The following is a 16,501-nucleotide window of genomic DNA, read 5'->3' on the forward strand; positions in this document are numbered from 1 at the left end:
AAAATTATACTATCATTTTATCTAGTTACCCAGAGTCCGATGAACTCATGGATTCCATTTTTATGTCTTTACACGAAGGAAGCTACAGGTAGTTTCGCTCTCCAATGTTCACAAGCCTTACAACAATGACAGGAAGTCTACCGGTACAGAGACACAACAAGGACAGGAAGTCTACCGGTACAGAGAAGGCAGAGACACAACAAGGACAGGAAGTCTACCGGTACAGAGAAGGCAGAGACATAACAATGACAGGAAGTGTACCGGTACAGAGAAGGCAGAGACACAACAAGGACAGGAAGTCTACCGGTACAGAGACACAACAAGGACAGGAAGTCTACCGGTACAGAGAAGACAAAGACACAACAAGGACAGGAAGGATCTGGACACAGTTCCTGGATGCTGAAAATATCCCAGTTCTGACTTGCTTAGTGAAATAAAAGTTAAATAATAAAAAATAAAAATAATCACCTGCTTGGATTTGGTCAACTGTTTCCATGACAACAGTCATGATGCTAGTACATTTCCCATTTGATCAATCGTCAAAACTACTAATCGGTGATTCCACTCAGCATAAAGAGTTGCTCAACAGAAGTGATATGGATGTAGTTCTGCAACTCTGTCAGTTGGTGTCCCTGTTTTCCTTTCACGTAAATGTTGTCTTGTCTGTAGCAGCCTGCCTTGTCTCGATCGGTAATAAAATAGATTACACTTAGCTTTGATGGTCTACTACAACACACAATCCTCAGTTAGCACCTCTACACCTGGCTACGGTAGTGAACATTAGTGACAATTTGTGCATTTCAAAGTTCGTAACTTGGATCTCAAATTACTTACAGTGCAATAAAATGTTTGTTACAAGCAAAGACAGACATGAAATGGCTTGAATGACCATGAAATAAATTGTGTAGAAAATGTATGAATTTATTTTAAATTGTTTTTTTTTTTTGCTTTTGTTTTATTGATGAGAGGTGGGTTGTCTTTTTTTGATTAGAAACCCAGATGGCATGCATACAGTCTTCTGGCTGCAGACATCCCCTGCATGTGGTTCTGGAGCTAGGACCATTACTTCCTGCATGGGGTTCTGGAGATAGGCCCATTACTTCCTACAAGGGGTTCTGGAGCTAGGACCTTTACTTCCTACATGGGGTTCTGGAGATAGGCCCATTACTTCCTGCATGGGGTTCTGGAGCTAGGACCATTGCTTCCTGCATGGGGTTCTGGAGCTAGGACCTTTACTTCCTGCATGGTGTTCTGGAGCTAGGACCATTACTTCCTGCACAGGGTTCTGGAACTAGGACCATTATTTCCTGCATGGGGTTCTGGAACTAGGACCATTACTTCCTGCATGGGGTTCTGGAGCTAGGACCATTACTTCCTGCATGGGGTTCTGGAGCTAGGACCATTACTTCCTGCATGAGGTTCTGGAGCTAGGACCATTACTTCCTGCATGGGGTTCTGGAGCTAGGACCATTACTTCCTGCATGAGGTTCTGACATTAACCACTACTGATAATGACATTAACCACCATAAGTGAAAGGTGACCTCAGCGATCGGGTTGGTTCCAGCAGGCCTATCAGAACCACTACTGATAATGTCATGGGTGTGACCAACCAGTATCTTTGATGAATGGGCCAGGAGCTGATCTACTCTGCCAATGTCCATCAATAGGGCTCTGGCAAAGACCTCACCTCCAATCCTTACCTCTTGCCTGCTCTGTCGATAGGGAGAACAGAATTAGGAATTAGGCAGGTTTAGTGTGATTTGTTCAAACTTCAACATGTTTGTGTTTCAGATATTACCTATACGAACTGCCATTGGTTTAAAAAAAAACAGTCACTATTTGTTCCCAGAAACATGTATTGAGCCAGCACATGGAGACCAGCACATCTGATACTGATGTCTCTGAATGGACAGAGACCTGACACTCTGACAGACAGGCTTGATACTGATGTCTCTGAACGGAGAGAGACCTGACACTCTGACAGACAGATACTGATATCTCTGAATGGAGAGAGACCTGGCACTCTGACAGACAGATACTGATGTCTCTGAATGGAGAGAGACCTGGCACTCTGACAGACAGATACTGATGTCTCTGAATGGAGAGAGACCTGGCACTCTGACAGTCAGGCTTGATACTGAGGTCTCTGAATGGACAGAGACCAGTCACTCTGACAGACAGACACTGATGTCTCTGAATGGAGAGAGACCTGGCACTCTGACAGACAGATACTGATGTCTCTGAATGGAGAGAGACCTGGCACTCTGACAGACAGGCTGGATACTGATGTCTCTGAATGGAGAGAGACCTGGCACTCTGACAGACAGGCTTGATACTGATGTCTCTGAATGGACAAAGACCTGGCACTCTGACAGACAGATACTGATGTCTCTGAATGGACAGAGACCTGGCACTCTGACAGACAGGCTTGATGTCTCTGAATGGAGAGAAACCTGGCACTCTGACAGACAGGCTTGATACTGATGTCTCTGAATGGACAGGGACCAGTCACTCTGACAGACAGATACTGATGTCTCTGAATGGAGAGAGACCTGGCACTCTGACAGACAGGCTTGATACTGATGTCTCTGAATGGACAGGGACCTGGCACTCTGACAGACAGATACTGATGTCTCTGAATGGACAGAGACCTGGCACTCTGACAGACAGATACTGATGTCTCTGAATGGAGAGAGACCTGGCACTCTGACAGACAGATACTGATGTCTCTGAATGGACAGAGACCTGGCACTCTGACAGACAGGCTTGATGCTGATGTCTCTGAATGGACAGAGACCTGGCACTCTGACAGACAGGCTTGATGCTGATGTCTCTGAATGGACAGAGACCTGGCACTCTGACAGACAGGCTTGATACTGATGTCTCTGAATGGAGAGAGACCTGGCACTCTGACAGACAGATACTGATGTCTCTGAATGGAGAGAGACCTGGCACTCTGACAGACAGATACTGATGTCTCTGAATGGAGAGAGACCTGGCACTCTGACAGACAGATACTGATGTCTCTGAATGGACAGAGACCAGACACTCTGACAGACAGGCTGGATACTGATGTCTCTGAACCAGGATCAGTCAATATGGGGAGGGAGGAACCCTGTGTATTCTGGACCAGGATCAGGTATCAGTCAATATGGGGAGGGAGAAACCCTGTGTATTCTGGACCAGGATCAGTCAATATGGGGAGGGAGAAACCCTGTGTATTCTGGACCAGGATCAGGTATCAGTCAATATGGGGAGGGAGAAACCCTGTGTATTCTGGACCAGGATCAGGTATCAGTCAATATGGGGAGGGAGAAACCCTGTGTATTCTGGACCAGGATCAGGTATCAGTCAATATGGGGAGGGAGAAACCCTGTGTATTCTGAACCAGGATCAGTCAATATGATGAGGGAGAAACCCTGTGTATTCTGGACCAGGATCAGTCAATATGGGGAGGGAGAAACCCTGTGTATTCTGGACCAGGATCAGGTATCAGTCAATATGGGGAGGGAGAAACCCTGTGTATTCTGAACCAGGATCAGTCAATATGATTAGGGAGAAACCCTGTGTATTCTGGACCAGGATCAGGTATCAGTCAATATGGGGAGGGAGAAACCCTGTGTATTCTGGACCAGGATCAGGTATCAGTCAATATGGGGAGGGAGGAACCCTGTGTGTTCTGGACCAGGATCAGAGAACTCCTGTTGTACATGGGACACCAGACAGGAAGGTATGACCACGCTGACATGTTACCACGGTAACCCCATTACCGCCACACAGGAAGGTATGACCACTCTGACATGTTACCACGGTATCCCCATTACCACCACACAGGAAGGTATGAACACTTTCATATGTTACCATGGTAACCCCATTACCACCACACAGGAAGGTATGAACACTCTGATGTGTTACCACGGTAACCCCATTACCACCACACAGGAAGGTCTGACCACTCTGACATGTTACCATGGTAACCCCATTACAGCACACAGGAAGGTATGAACTCTCTCCTATGTTACCATGGTAACCCCATTACCACCACACAGGAAGGTATGAACACTCTGACGTGTTACCACGGTAACCCCATTAGCACCACACAGGAAGGTATGAACACTCTGACGTGTTACCACGGTAACCCCATTACCACCACACAGGAAGGTATGAACACTCTGACGTGTTACCATGGTAACCCCATTAGCAGCAGACTGGAATACGCAAATAGTACTCATAGCCATTTGATTAACTGTTCAAGAGTCTTATGGCTTGAGGGTAGAAGCTGTTAGGAAGTATTTTCTTTATTTAGACTTGGCGTTCCGGTACTCCTCTAATCAAGGATATATAATAACACATGACTAGTGGTGAAATGCAGTTAACCCTCAAATAAATTGGACCACATTTGCAACTTTTCCTGGACTAAAAACAAGTGTTCTATTGACATACTGCATAACATTATGCAAATATCTGGTGTTATTCTAGTGACATCATCCCAACCCATAACGCTTATAGGTCATTTGAAAACACTTTTAAAAAAAACACTTCCACTGTTGAGACTATTTGCTCAGAAAGTCACTCAAATAAAATATCCAACACATTTCAGTAGTTTTGGCAATATAACTATGGTTATTAACCAATCCTTTATCGTGGTTTACACATACATGTGCATTGTGTAATCCTTGTACATATGACCTACTTTTTCACAAAGTTGTTTACGGTCAGTCAACAACTATTACAAACCTTTAAATCGGACTTATTTTTTTTATGTGCTTTCGATTACTGCCGTGCGGATGAGACCATCGTTAAGGTGAGGCGGCCGCTATGTGATCGGTAAAGTCTGATACAGTATCTCTCACTATCTTTACATACTTTTGATTATTGACCGTATCAAAACAGTCATAACCACATAATGTATATCTAAATGCGCGACAAACCTTAATATCATGATATTTAATGAGTAAACCCGACCACCCCTACGACTCATAAATGGTTCGCTCCAAAGTGCATGTTGTCACAGCGTGTAAATTCAGACACTGGCTCAATGTCTGGTAGTTGTGAGAGTTCAGTCCCCTGGGTGTGTGTCCATGCAGCACGGGAAGTTTGAACTCAATGCTTTGTCTTGTTGCAGTAGCTATGTTTTTTGCAACAAAAAACATTTGGAAGATGATTCTGCATTTCGAACTGTAAGTTGGTGTGGGAGTCAGACAGACATTGGGACCCATCGAGCTGTGCAGCTTAATTCTCGTGAGTTGTAACACTGTTTAGCTACTATAGTTATACATTTTAGCTATGAGATTCTAGGTAGTAGAATAAGTAGCTGTGCAGCTAACTACCAAGCCATCTAGCAGGCTGTGCAGCTAACTACCAAGCCATCTAGCAGGCTGTTCAGCTAACTTCCAAGGCATCTAGCTGACTGCAGCTAACTACCAAGCCATCTAGCAGGCTGTGCAGCTAACTTCCAAGGCATCTAGCTGACTGTGCTGCTAACTACCAAGCCATCTAGCTGACTGTGCTGCTAACTACCAAGCCATCTAGCAGGCTGTTCAGCTAACTTCCAAGGCATCTAGCTGACTGCAGCTAACTACCAAGCCATCTAGCAGGCTGTGCAGCTAACTTCCAAGGCATCTAGCTGACTGTGCTGCTAACCACCAAGCCATCTAGCTGACTGTGCTGCTAACTACCAAGCCATCTAGCTGGCTGTGCTGCTAACTACCAAGCCATCTAGCAGACTGTGCTGCTAACTACCGAGCCATCTAGCTAACTGTGAAGCCAACTACCAAGCCATCTAGCTGACTGTGTAGCTAACTACCAAGCCATCTAGCTGACTGTGCAGCTAACTACCAAGCCATCTAGCTGGCTGTGCTGCTAGCTACCAAGCCATCTAGCTGGCTGTGCTGCTAGCTACCAAGCCATCTAGCTGGCTGTGCTGCTAGCTACCAAGCCATCTAGCTGACTGTGCTGCTAGCTACCAAGCCATCTAGCTGACTGTGCTGCTAGCTACCAAGCCATCTAGCTGACTGTGCTGCTAGCTACCAAGCCATCTAGCTGACTGTGCTGCTAGCTACCAAGCCATCTAGCTGGCTGTGCTGCTAGCTACCAAGCCATCTAGCTGACTGGGCTGCTAACTACCAAGCCATCTAGCTGACTGGGCTGCTAACTACCAAGCCATCTAGCAGGCTGTGCAGCTAACTACCAAGCCATCTAGCTGACTGTGCAGCTAACTACCAAGCCATCTAGCTGACTGTGCAGCTAACTACCAAGCCATCTAGCTGACTGTGCAGCTAACTACCAAGCCATCTAACTGACTGGGCTGCTAGCTACCAAGCCATCTAGCTGACTGGGCTGCTAACTACCACGCCATCTAGCTGACTGGGCTGCTAACTACCACGCCATCTAGCTGACTGTGCTGCTAACTACCAAGCCAAATGGCTGACTGGGCTGCTAACTACCAAGCCATCTAGCTGACTGTGCTGCTAACTACCAAGCCATCTAGCTGACTGTGCTGCTAACTACCAAGCCATCTAGCTAACTGTGCAGCTAACTACCAAGCCATCTAGCTGACTGTGCTGCTAGCTACCAAGCCATCTAGCTGACTGTGCTGCTAACTACCAAGCCATCTAGCTGACTGTGCTGCTAGCTACCAAGCCATCTAGCAGACTGTGCTGCTAACTACCAAGCCATCTAGCTGGCTGTGCTGCTAACTACCAAGCCATCTAGCTGACTGTGCTGCTAACTACCAAGCCATCTAGCTGACTGTGCTGCTAACTACCAAGCCATCTAGCTGACTGTGCTGCTAACTACCAAGCCATCTAGCTGACTGTGCTGCTAACTACCAAGCCATCTAGCTGGCTGTGCTGCTAACTACCAAGCCAAATGGCTGACTGGGCTGCTAACTACCAAGCCAAATGGCTGACTGGGCTGCTAACTACCAAGCCATCTAGCTGACTGTGCTGCTAACTACCAAGCCATCTAGCTGACTGTGCTGCTAACTACCAAGCCATCTAGCTAACTGTGCAGCTAACTACCAAGCCATCTAGCTGACTGTGCTGCTAGCTACCAAGCCATCTAGCTGACTGGGCTGCTAACTACCAAGCCATCTAGCTGACTGTGCTGCTAGCTACCAAGCCATCTAGCAGACTGTGCTGCTAGCTACCAAGCCATCTAGCTGGCTGTGCTGCTAGCTACCAAGCCATCTAGCAGACTGTGCTGCTAGCTACCAAGCCATCTAGCTGGCTGTGCTGCTAGCTACCAAGCCATCTAGCTGACTGGGCTGCTAACTACCAAGCCATCTAGCTGACTGTGCTGCTAGCTACCAAGCCATCTAGCAGACTGTGCTGCTAGCTACCAAGCCATCTAGCTGACTGTGCTGCTAGCTACCAAGCCATCTAGCTGACTGGGCTGCTAACTACCAAGCCATCTAGCAGACTGTGCTGCTAGCTACCAAGCCATCTAGCAGACTGTGCTGCTAACTACCAAGCCATCTAACTGACTGTGCTGCTAACTACCAAGCCATCTAGCTGACTGTGCTGCTAACTACCAAGCCATCTAGCTGACTGTGCTGCTAACTACCAAGCCATCTAGCTGACTGTGCTGCTAACTACCAAGCCATCTAGCTGGCTGTGCTGCTAACTACCAAGCCATCTAGCTGACTGTGCTGCTAACTACCAAGCCATCTAGCTGACTGTGCTGCTAGCTACCAAGCCATCTAACTGACTGCATAAAAAGCTAGCTACTAGTAAACATGCGTACCCCGATGTGGGCTTATGTCAAAGCAATAATTGTGTTTGTATGATTTAACAAGTTATTTTATTCAGTCATTAAGCTTGCTATGTAACTATGTCTGATAGGAAGGAAACTGTTATTATGTAAGAAAGTTAGCTACAACGTTTTCTACTCTGTCCAGCCGGTTGTGCAGCCTAGTTTGTAAAGTATAGAAAAACAACCGGCATACTAGTGAAGATGTTCATGAGGTAGTTGTTTGATTTAAAATTGTCTCATTGTATAAGTTTAATTAGCAATTGATGTGATGAAACGTAGCAACATTTTTCCCACAACTGTCAAAGAAATGGAGGTTGAATGCTCTTTATTGTACTGCGAATAACACTTTTCTGTAAAAAAACAACTAAAATGTGTTTACTGCCTCTGCCTTCGAGGAACATGGCTTGGACTCGGTAGTAACTAGTTTTTACGGGCTGCCCATGACAACTAGGGCCTCTACTATAGCAGTCTGCTAGCTAGCGGTGTTATGTTGGAAAGTCCTGCTCTGTGAGATGCCTTTCTGTTTTCTAAACCATGTCATTGTGTTGACGAGAGTTTATCCAGGAGAGATGTGTCTGAACTCGGGCTTCTGTACTGCTGCGTTTCCCTTTAAATCAAAATCAACCCGGAATGAACTGTAGGAAATACGAGAGTTGTTGTTGTTTAACTTTTGAATGGCTGTTGTAATTAATCGGGCGCATTGTTAGTATCGTTTTCATCCCGTGAGTTTGACAAGCAAATCCCGTGTGACAGGAACATATATCTTTGGGCCATATAAAGTATCAAGCAGCGTTTTTATAGATGTTATCATTTCAACTTATTCAGAACTTATTTTAGCATAAGAGAATGTTCATAATGGATAATGTTCCTCTCAGGTAGGTCGGGTTGACATGCTATCCAATATAACGTGCAGCTGTAATGTGGTCAACGACAGGATGTCGGCTTGCTATTCAACTTTCTCTATAACAACGATGTGGAAGGACCATGATATTTAGCTTGTATCTCAATACTGTACTTTTTTTTTTTTGCTGAGAGAGATTTTAGAAGCAGGTCTCTTCATATTGTGTTACTACAGTATATAGCAGTTTGTGGCCCTTTCCCCCTCAAGGTTAAAATGTGTGCGTGCTCTATAGCCTCATTATAACATTCGGTGGGCTTCTGCAACACCAGCCTGCCTGCCAAACTTCTTTCCTTTATCAGAGGGACTTTGGAAACAACCAGACCTAGATAGTTTGTGGTTTGCTTGGGCTGTAATTTAGCTAGTTAAGCCTTGTCATGTTCATTGAGGAAGTGGAGCCAGAGAGAGAGGGGGGGATCGTTCATGGTAAACAGGAGCCAGAGAGAGACAGAGAGGGGGGGGGGGGGGGGGTCGTTCATGGTAAACAGGAGCCAGAGAGAGAGAGGGGGGATCGTTCATGGTAAACAGGAGCCAGAGAGAGACAGAGAGGGGGGGGGGGGGGGTCGTTCATGGTAAACAGGAGCCAGAGAGAGAGAGGGGGGATCGTTCATGGTAAACAGGAGCCAGAGAGAGAGAGGGGGGATCGTTCATGGTAAACAGGAGCCAGAGAGAGAGGGGGGATCGTTCATGGTAAACAGGAACCAGAGAGAGAGAGAGGGGGGGGGGGGTCGTTCATGGTAAACAGGAACCAGAGAGAGAGAGGGGGGGTCATTCATGGTAAACAGCCAGGCGTTTGAGTCGTACATTAAACATGTGGTCTTACACCTCTTGATCTTTATCACGGCTGGCTGGTAGAATATGTTGTCAGTTGTGGTTTAGTTGTTACAGTCATAAGGCTCCGTTTTTAGCTGAGGCAGCAGGAACTGAATGTTGAGATGACTCTAGTGGGTTTTTGTCCATGTACACTATTTAAATAGGTCAGTGACAATGCAGTTAGACATTTTTATTTTTAAAGGTTGTTTGGGAGTGTCTCTAGATTGCTCACAGTACCTCATCTTCCCTTGGATGAGATATTTGGCCTAATGCTGACAAGTCACTTTTCTAAAATGTTAGGCTTAAGGCCTGTGTCCTAAATGGTGCCCTGTTCCCTTTTATAGTGCACTACTTTTGGGCCCATAGGGCTCAAAGTAGTGGACGATTATAGGGGAATAGGATGCAGCCTTCCCATGGTATCAATAGGCCTGCCCTACCTGCAGTGTAGGTTGGCCCTGTTACTTTAACGGGCATGAATATTCATGTAGACATTGACAGGGCTGGTGGAAAGACGTGTTGTTTTTAAAGACCTCCGCCATTCTCTTGTTTCTGAACCATGGAGGCCTGTATAGACGTCAACCAACTTGGTGCCGGTGTTTCCTGACCCAACCCGGTGCCGTTGTTTCCTGACCCAACCCGGTGCCGTTGTTTCCTGACCCAACCCGGTGCCGTTGTTTCCTGACCCAACCCGGTGCCGTTGTTTCCTGACCCAACCCGGTGCCGTTGTTTCCTGACCCAACCCGGTGCTGTTGTTTCCTGACCCACATACAGTGCTGCTGTTGCAGGCTGTAGGCCTTCTTTATATAAAGTAAACCCACTAAAAAGCAGGCCTCTCTGCCTTGGCTAACATGCATAGGCTTGCTGGGTGGGTCTTTGTGTTTATGGTAAGTGGCTGGGGCAGCTGCATGCTTATGAAACCATTACTGTGTCCCACTAGTCTCTGACACGGCTCAGGGTCTCCTAAACCATTACTGTGTCCCACTAGTCTCTGACACGGCTCAGGGTCTCCTAAACCATTACTGTGTCCCACTAGTCTCTGACACGGCTCAGGGCCTCCTCAACCCTAAACCATTACTGTGTCCCACTAGTATCTGACACGGCTCAGGGTCTCCTAAACCATTACTGTGTCCCACTAGTCTCTGACACGGCTCAGGGCCTCCTCAACCCTAAACCATTACTGTGTTCCACTAGTCTCTGACACGGCTCAGGGCCTCCTCAACCCTAAACCATTACTGTGTCCCACTAGTCTCTCTGACACGGCTCAGGGTCTCCTAAACCATTACTGTGTTCCACTAGTCTCTGACACGGCTCAGGGCCTCCTCAACCCTAAACCATTACTGTGTTCCACTAGTCTCTGACACGGCTCAGGGTCTCCTAAACCCTAAACCATTACTGTGTCCCACTAGTCTCTGACACGGCTCAGGGTCTCCTAAACCATTACTGTGTTCCACTAGTCTCTGACACGGCTCAGGGTCTCCTAAACCATTACTGTGTTCCACTAGTCTCTGACACGGCTCAGGGTCTCCTAAACCATTACTGTGTCCCACTAGTCTCTGACACGGCTCAGGGTCTCCTAAACCATTACTGTGTTCCACTAGTCTCTGACACGGCTCAGGGTCTCCTAAACCCTTACTGTGTTCCACTAGTCTCTGACACGGCTCAGGGTCTCCTAAACCCTAAACCATTACTGTGTTCCACTAGTCTCTGACACGGCTCAGGGTCTCCTAAACCCTTACTGTGTTCCACTAGTCTCTGACACGGCTCAGGGTCTCCTAAACCATTACTGTGTTCCACTAGTCTCTGACACGGCTCAGGGTCTCCTAAACCATTACTGTGTTCCACTAGTCTCTGACACGGCTCAGGGTCTCCTAAACCATTACTGTGTTCCACTAGTCTCTGACACGGCTCAGGGTCTCCTAAACCATTACTGTGTTCCACTAGTCTCTGACACGGCTCAGGGCCTCCTCAACCCTAAACCATTACTGTGTCCCACTAGTCTCTCTGACACGGCTCAGGGTCTCCTAAACCATTACTGTGTTCCACTAGTCTCTGACACGGCTCAGGGTCTCCTAAACCCTAAACCATTACTGTGTTCCACTAGTCTCTGACACGGCTCAGGGCCTCCTCAACCATTACTGTGTCCCACTAGTCTCTGACACGGCTCAGGGTCTCCTAAACCATTACTGTGTTCCACTAGTCTCTGACACGGCTCAGGGCCTCCTCAACCCTAAACCATTACTGTGTCCCACTAGTCTCTCTGACACGGCTCAGGGCCTCCTAAACCCTAAACCAGTACTGTGTTCCACTAGTCTCTGACACGGCTCAGGGTCTCCTCAACCATTACTGGGTCCCACTAGTCTCTGACACGGCTCCGGGTCTCCTAAACCATTACTGTGTCCCACTAGTCTCTGACACGACTCAGGGTCTCCTAAACCATTACTGTGTCCCACTAGTCTCTGACACGGCTCAGGGTCTCCTAAACCCTTACTGTGTCCCACTAGTCTCTGACACGACTCAGGGTCTCCTAAACCATTACTGTGTCCCACTAGTCTCTGACACGGCTCAGGGTCTCCTAAACCATTACTGTGTTCCACTAGTCTCTGACACGGCTCAGGGTCTCCTAAACCATTACTGTGTTCCACTAGTCTCTGACACGGCTCAGGGTCTCCTCAACCCTAAACCATTACTGTGTCCCACTAGTATCTGACACGGCTCAGGGCCTCCTCAACCCTAAACCATTACTGGGTCCCACTAGTCTCTGACACGGCTCAGGGCCTCCTAAACCATTACTGTGTCCCACTAGTCTCTGACACGGCTCAGGGTCTCCTAAACCATTACTGTGTCCCACTAGTCTCTGACACGGCTCAGGGTCTCCTAAACCATTACTGTGTTCCACTAGTCTCTGACACGGCTCAGGGTCTCCTCAACCCTAAACCATTACTGTGTTCCACTAGTCTCTGACACGACTCAGGGTCTCCTAAACCATTACTGTGTTCCACTAGTCTCTGACACGGCTCAGGGTCTCCTAAACCATTACTGTGTTCCACTAGTCTCTGACACGGCTCAGGGTCTCCTCAACCCTAAACCATTACTGTGTCCCACTAGTCTCTGACACGGCTCAGGGCCTCCTCAACCATTACTGTGTCCCACTAGTCTCTGACACGGCTCAGGGTCTCCTAAACCATTACTGTGTTCCACTAGTCTCTGACACGGCTCAGGGCCTCCTAAACCATTACTGTGTTCCACTAGTCTCTGACACGGCTCAGGGTCTCCTAAACCCTAAACCATTACTGTGTTCCACTAGTCTCTGACACGGCTCAGGGTCTCCTAAACCATTACTGTGTTCCACTAGTCTCTGACACGGCTCAGGGTCTCCTAAACCATTACTGTGTTCCACTAGTCTCTGACACGACTCAGGGTCTCCTAAACCATTACTGTGTTCCACTAGTCTCTGACACGGCTCAGGGTCTCCTCAACCCTAAACCATTACTGTGTTCCACTAGTCTCTGACACGGCTCAGGGTCTCCTAAACCATTACTGTGTTCCACTAGTCTCTGACACGGCTCAGGGCCTCCTAAACCATTACTGTGTCCCACTAGTCTCTGACACAGCTCAGGGTCTCCTAAACCATTACTGTGTTCCACTAGTCTCTGACACGGCTCAGGGCCTCCTAAACCATTACTGTGTCCCACTAGTCTCTAACACGGCTCAGGGTCTCCTAAACCATTACTGTGTTCCACTAGTATCTGACACGGCTCAGGGTCTCCTAAACCATTACTGTGTTCCACTAGTCTCTGACACGGCTCAGGGCCTCCTAAACCATTACTGTGTTCCACTAGTCTCTGACACGGCTCAGGGTCTCCTAAACCCTAAACCATTACTGTGTTCCACTAGTCTCTGACACGGCTCAGGGCCTCCTAAACCCTAAACCATTACTGTGTTCCACTAGTCTCTGACACGGCTCAGGGTCTCCTAAACCCTAAACCATTACTGTGTTCCACTAGTCTCTGACACGGCTCAGGGTCTCCTAAACCCTAAACCATTACTGTGTTCCACTAGTCTCTGACACGGCTCAGGGTCTCCTAAACCCTAAACCATTACTGTGTTCCACTAGTCTCTCTGACACGGCTCAGGGTCTCCTAAACCATTACTGTGTTCCACTAGTCTCTGACACGACTCAGGGTCTCCTAAACCATTACTGTGTCCCACTAGTCTCTGACACGGCTCAGGGTCTCCTAAACCATTACTGTGTCCCACTAGTCTCTGACACGGCTCAGGGTCTCCTAAACCATTACTGTGTCCCACTAGTCTCTGACACGGCTCAGGGTCTCCTAAACCATTACTGTGTCCCACTAGTCTCTGACACGGCTCAGGGCCTCCTCAACCCTAAACCATTACTGTGTTCCACTAGTCTCTGACACGGCTCAGGGTCTCCTAAACCATTACTGTGTCCCACTAGTCTCTGACACGGCTCAGGGCCTCCTCAACCCTAAACCATTACTGTGTTCCACTAGTCTCTGACACGGCTCAGGGTCTCCTAAACCATTACTGTGTCCCACTAGTCTCTGACACGGCTCAGGGTCTCCTAAACCATTACTGTGTTCCACTAGTCTCTGACACGGCTCAGGGTCTCCTCAACCCTAAACCATTACTGTGTCCCACTAGTATCTGACACGGCTCAGGGTCTCCTAAACCATTACTGTGTTCCACTAGTCTCTGACACGGCTCAGGGTCTCCTAAACCATTACTGTGTCCCACTAGTCTCTGACACGACTCAGGGTCTCCTCAACCCTAAACCATTACTGTGTTCCACTAGTCTCTGACACGGCTCAGGGTCTCCTAAACCATTACTGTGTTCCACTAGTCTCTGACACAGCTCAGGGTCTCCTAAACCATTACTGTGTTCCACTAGTCTCTGACACAGCTCAGGGTCTCCTAAACCATTACTGTGTTCCACTAGTCTCTGACACGGCTCAGGGTCTCCTAAACCCTAAACCATTACTGTGTTCCACTAGTCTCTGACACGGCTCAGGGCCTCCTAAACCCTAAACCATTACTGTGTTCCACTAGTCTCTGACACGGCTCAGGGTCTCCTAAACCATTACTGTGTCCCACTAGTCTCTGACACGGCTCAGGGTCTCCTAAACCATTACTGTGTTCCACTAGTCTCTGACACGGCTCAGGGTCTCCTAAACCATTACTGTGTCCCACTAGTCTCTGACACGGCTCAGGGTCTCCTAAACCCTAAACCATTACTGTGTTCCACTAGTCTCTGACACGGCTCAGGGCCTCCTAAACCCTAAACCATTACTGTGTTCCACTAGTCTCTGACACGGCTCAGGGTCTCCTAAACCATTACTGTGTTCCACTAGTCTCTGACACGGCTCAGGGCCTCCTAAACCCTAAACCATTACTGTGTTCCACTAGTCTCTGACACGGCTCAGGGTCTCCTAAACCATTACTGTGTTCCACTAGTCTCTGACACGGCTCAGGGTCTCCTAAACCATTACTGTGTTCCACTAGTCTCTGACACGGCTCAGGGCCTCCTAAACCCTAAACCATTACTGTGTTCCACTAGTCTCTGACACGGCTCAGGGTCTCCTAAACCATTACTGTGTTCCACTAGTCTCTGACACGGCTCAGGGTCTCCTAAACCCTAAACCATTACTGTGTTCCACTAGTCTCTGACACGGCTCAGGGTCTCCTAAACCATTACTGTGTCCCACTAGTCTCTGACACGGCTCAGGGTCTCCTCAACCCTAAACCATTACTGTGTCCCACTAGTCTCTGACACGGCTCAGGGTCTCCTCAACCCTAAACCATTACTGTGTCCCACTAGTCTCTGACACGGCTCAGGGTCTCCTCAACCCTAAACCATTACTGTGTTCCACTAGTCTCTGACACGGCTCAGGGTCTCCTAAACCATTACTGTGTTCCACTAGTCTCTGACACGGCTCAGGGTCTCCTAAACCCTAAACCATTACTGTGTCCCACTAGTCTCTGACACAGCTCAGGGTCTCCTAAACCATTACTGTGTTCCACTAGTCTCTGACACGGCTCAGGGTCTCCTAAACCCTAAACCATTACTGTGTCCCACTAGTCTCTGACACAGCTCAGGGTCTCCTAAACCATTACTGTGTTCCACTAGTCTCTGACACGGCTCAGGGTCTCCTAAACCATTACTGTGTCCCACTAGTCTCTGACACAGCTCAGGGTCTCCTAAACCATTACTGTGTTCCACTAGTCTCTGACACGGCTCCGGGTCTCCTAAACCATTACTGTGTTCCACTAGTCTCTGACACGGCTCAGGGTCTCCTAAACCATTACTGTGTTCCACTAGTCTCTGACACGGCTCAGGGCCTCCTCAACCATTACTGTGTTCCACTAGTCTCTGACACGGCTCAGGGCCTCCTAAACCCTAAACCATTACTGTGTTCCACTAGTCTCTGACACGGCTCAGGGTCTCCTAAACCAGTACTGTGTTCCACTAGTCTCTGACACGGCTCAGGGCCTCCTAAACCAGTACTGTGTTCCACTAGTCTCTGACACGGCTCAGGGTCTCCTAAACCAGTACTGTGTTCCACTAGTCTCTGACACGGCTCAGGGCCTCCTAAACCATTACTGTGTTCCACTAGTCTCTGACACGGCTCAGGGTCTCCTCAACCCTAAACCATTACTGTGTTCCACTAGTCTCTGACACGGCTCCGGGTCTCCTAAACCATTACTGTGTCCCACTAGTCTCTGACACGGCTCAGGGTCTCCTAAACCATTACTGTGTTCCACTAGTCTCTGACACGGCTCAGGGTCTCCTAAACCATTACTGTGTTCCACTAGTCTCTGACACGGCTCAGGGTCTCCTAAACCCTAAACCATTACTGTGTTCCACTAGTCTCTGACACGGCTCAGGGTCTCCTAAACCCTAAACCATTACTGTGTTCCACTAGTCTCTGACACGGCTCAGGGTCTCCTAAACCATTACTGTGTTCCACTAGTCTCTGACACGGCTCAGGGTCTCCTAAACCATTACTGTGTTC

General features: G+C 48.1%; 1 protein-coding gene across 1 annotated transcript in view; it reads left to right on the forward strand.

The window, feature by feature from the left end:
* Positions 1 to 5,052: 5,052 nt before the first annotated feature.
* LOC110510774 (protein FAM53B) overlaps positions 5,053 to 16,501 on the forward strand; it is a 38,189-nt gene continuing 26,740 nt past the window's right edge. Inside the window, 1 exon segment of the mRNA XM_090217820.1 lies at positions 5,053 to 5,181. The gene's annotated coding sequence lies outside the window, so the exon portion shown is untranslated.

Source organism: Oncorhynchus mykiss, chromosome 23 (assembly GCF_057628025.1).
Source record: "Oncorhynchus mykiss isolate SJ-2025 chromosome 23, ASM5762802v1, whole genome shotgun sequence".
NCBI lineage: Eukaryota > Metazoa > Chordata > Actinopteri > Salmoniformes > Salmonidae > Oncorhynchus > Oncorhynchus mykiss.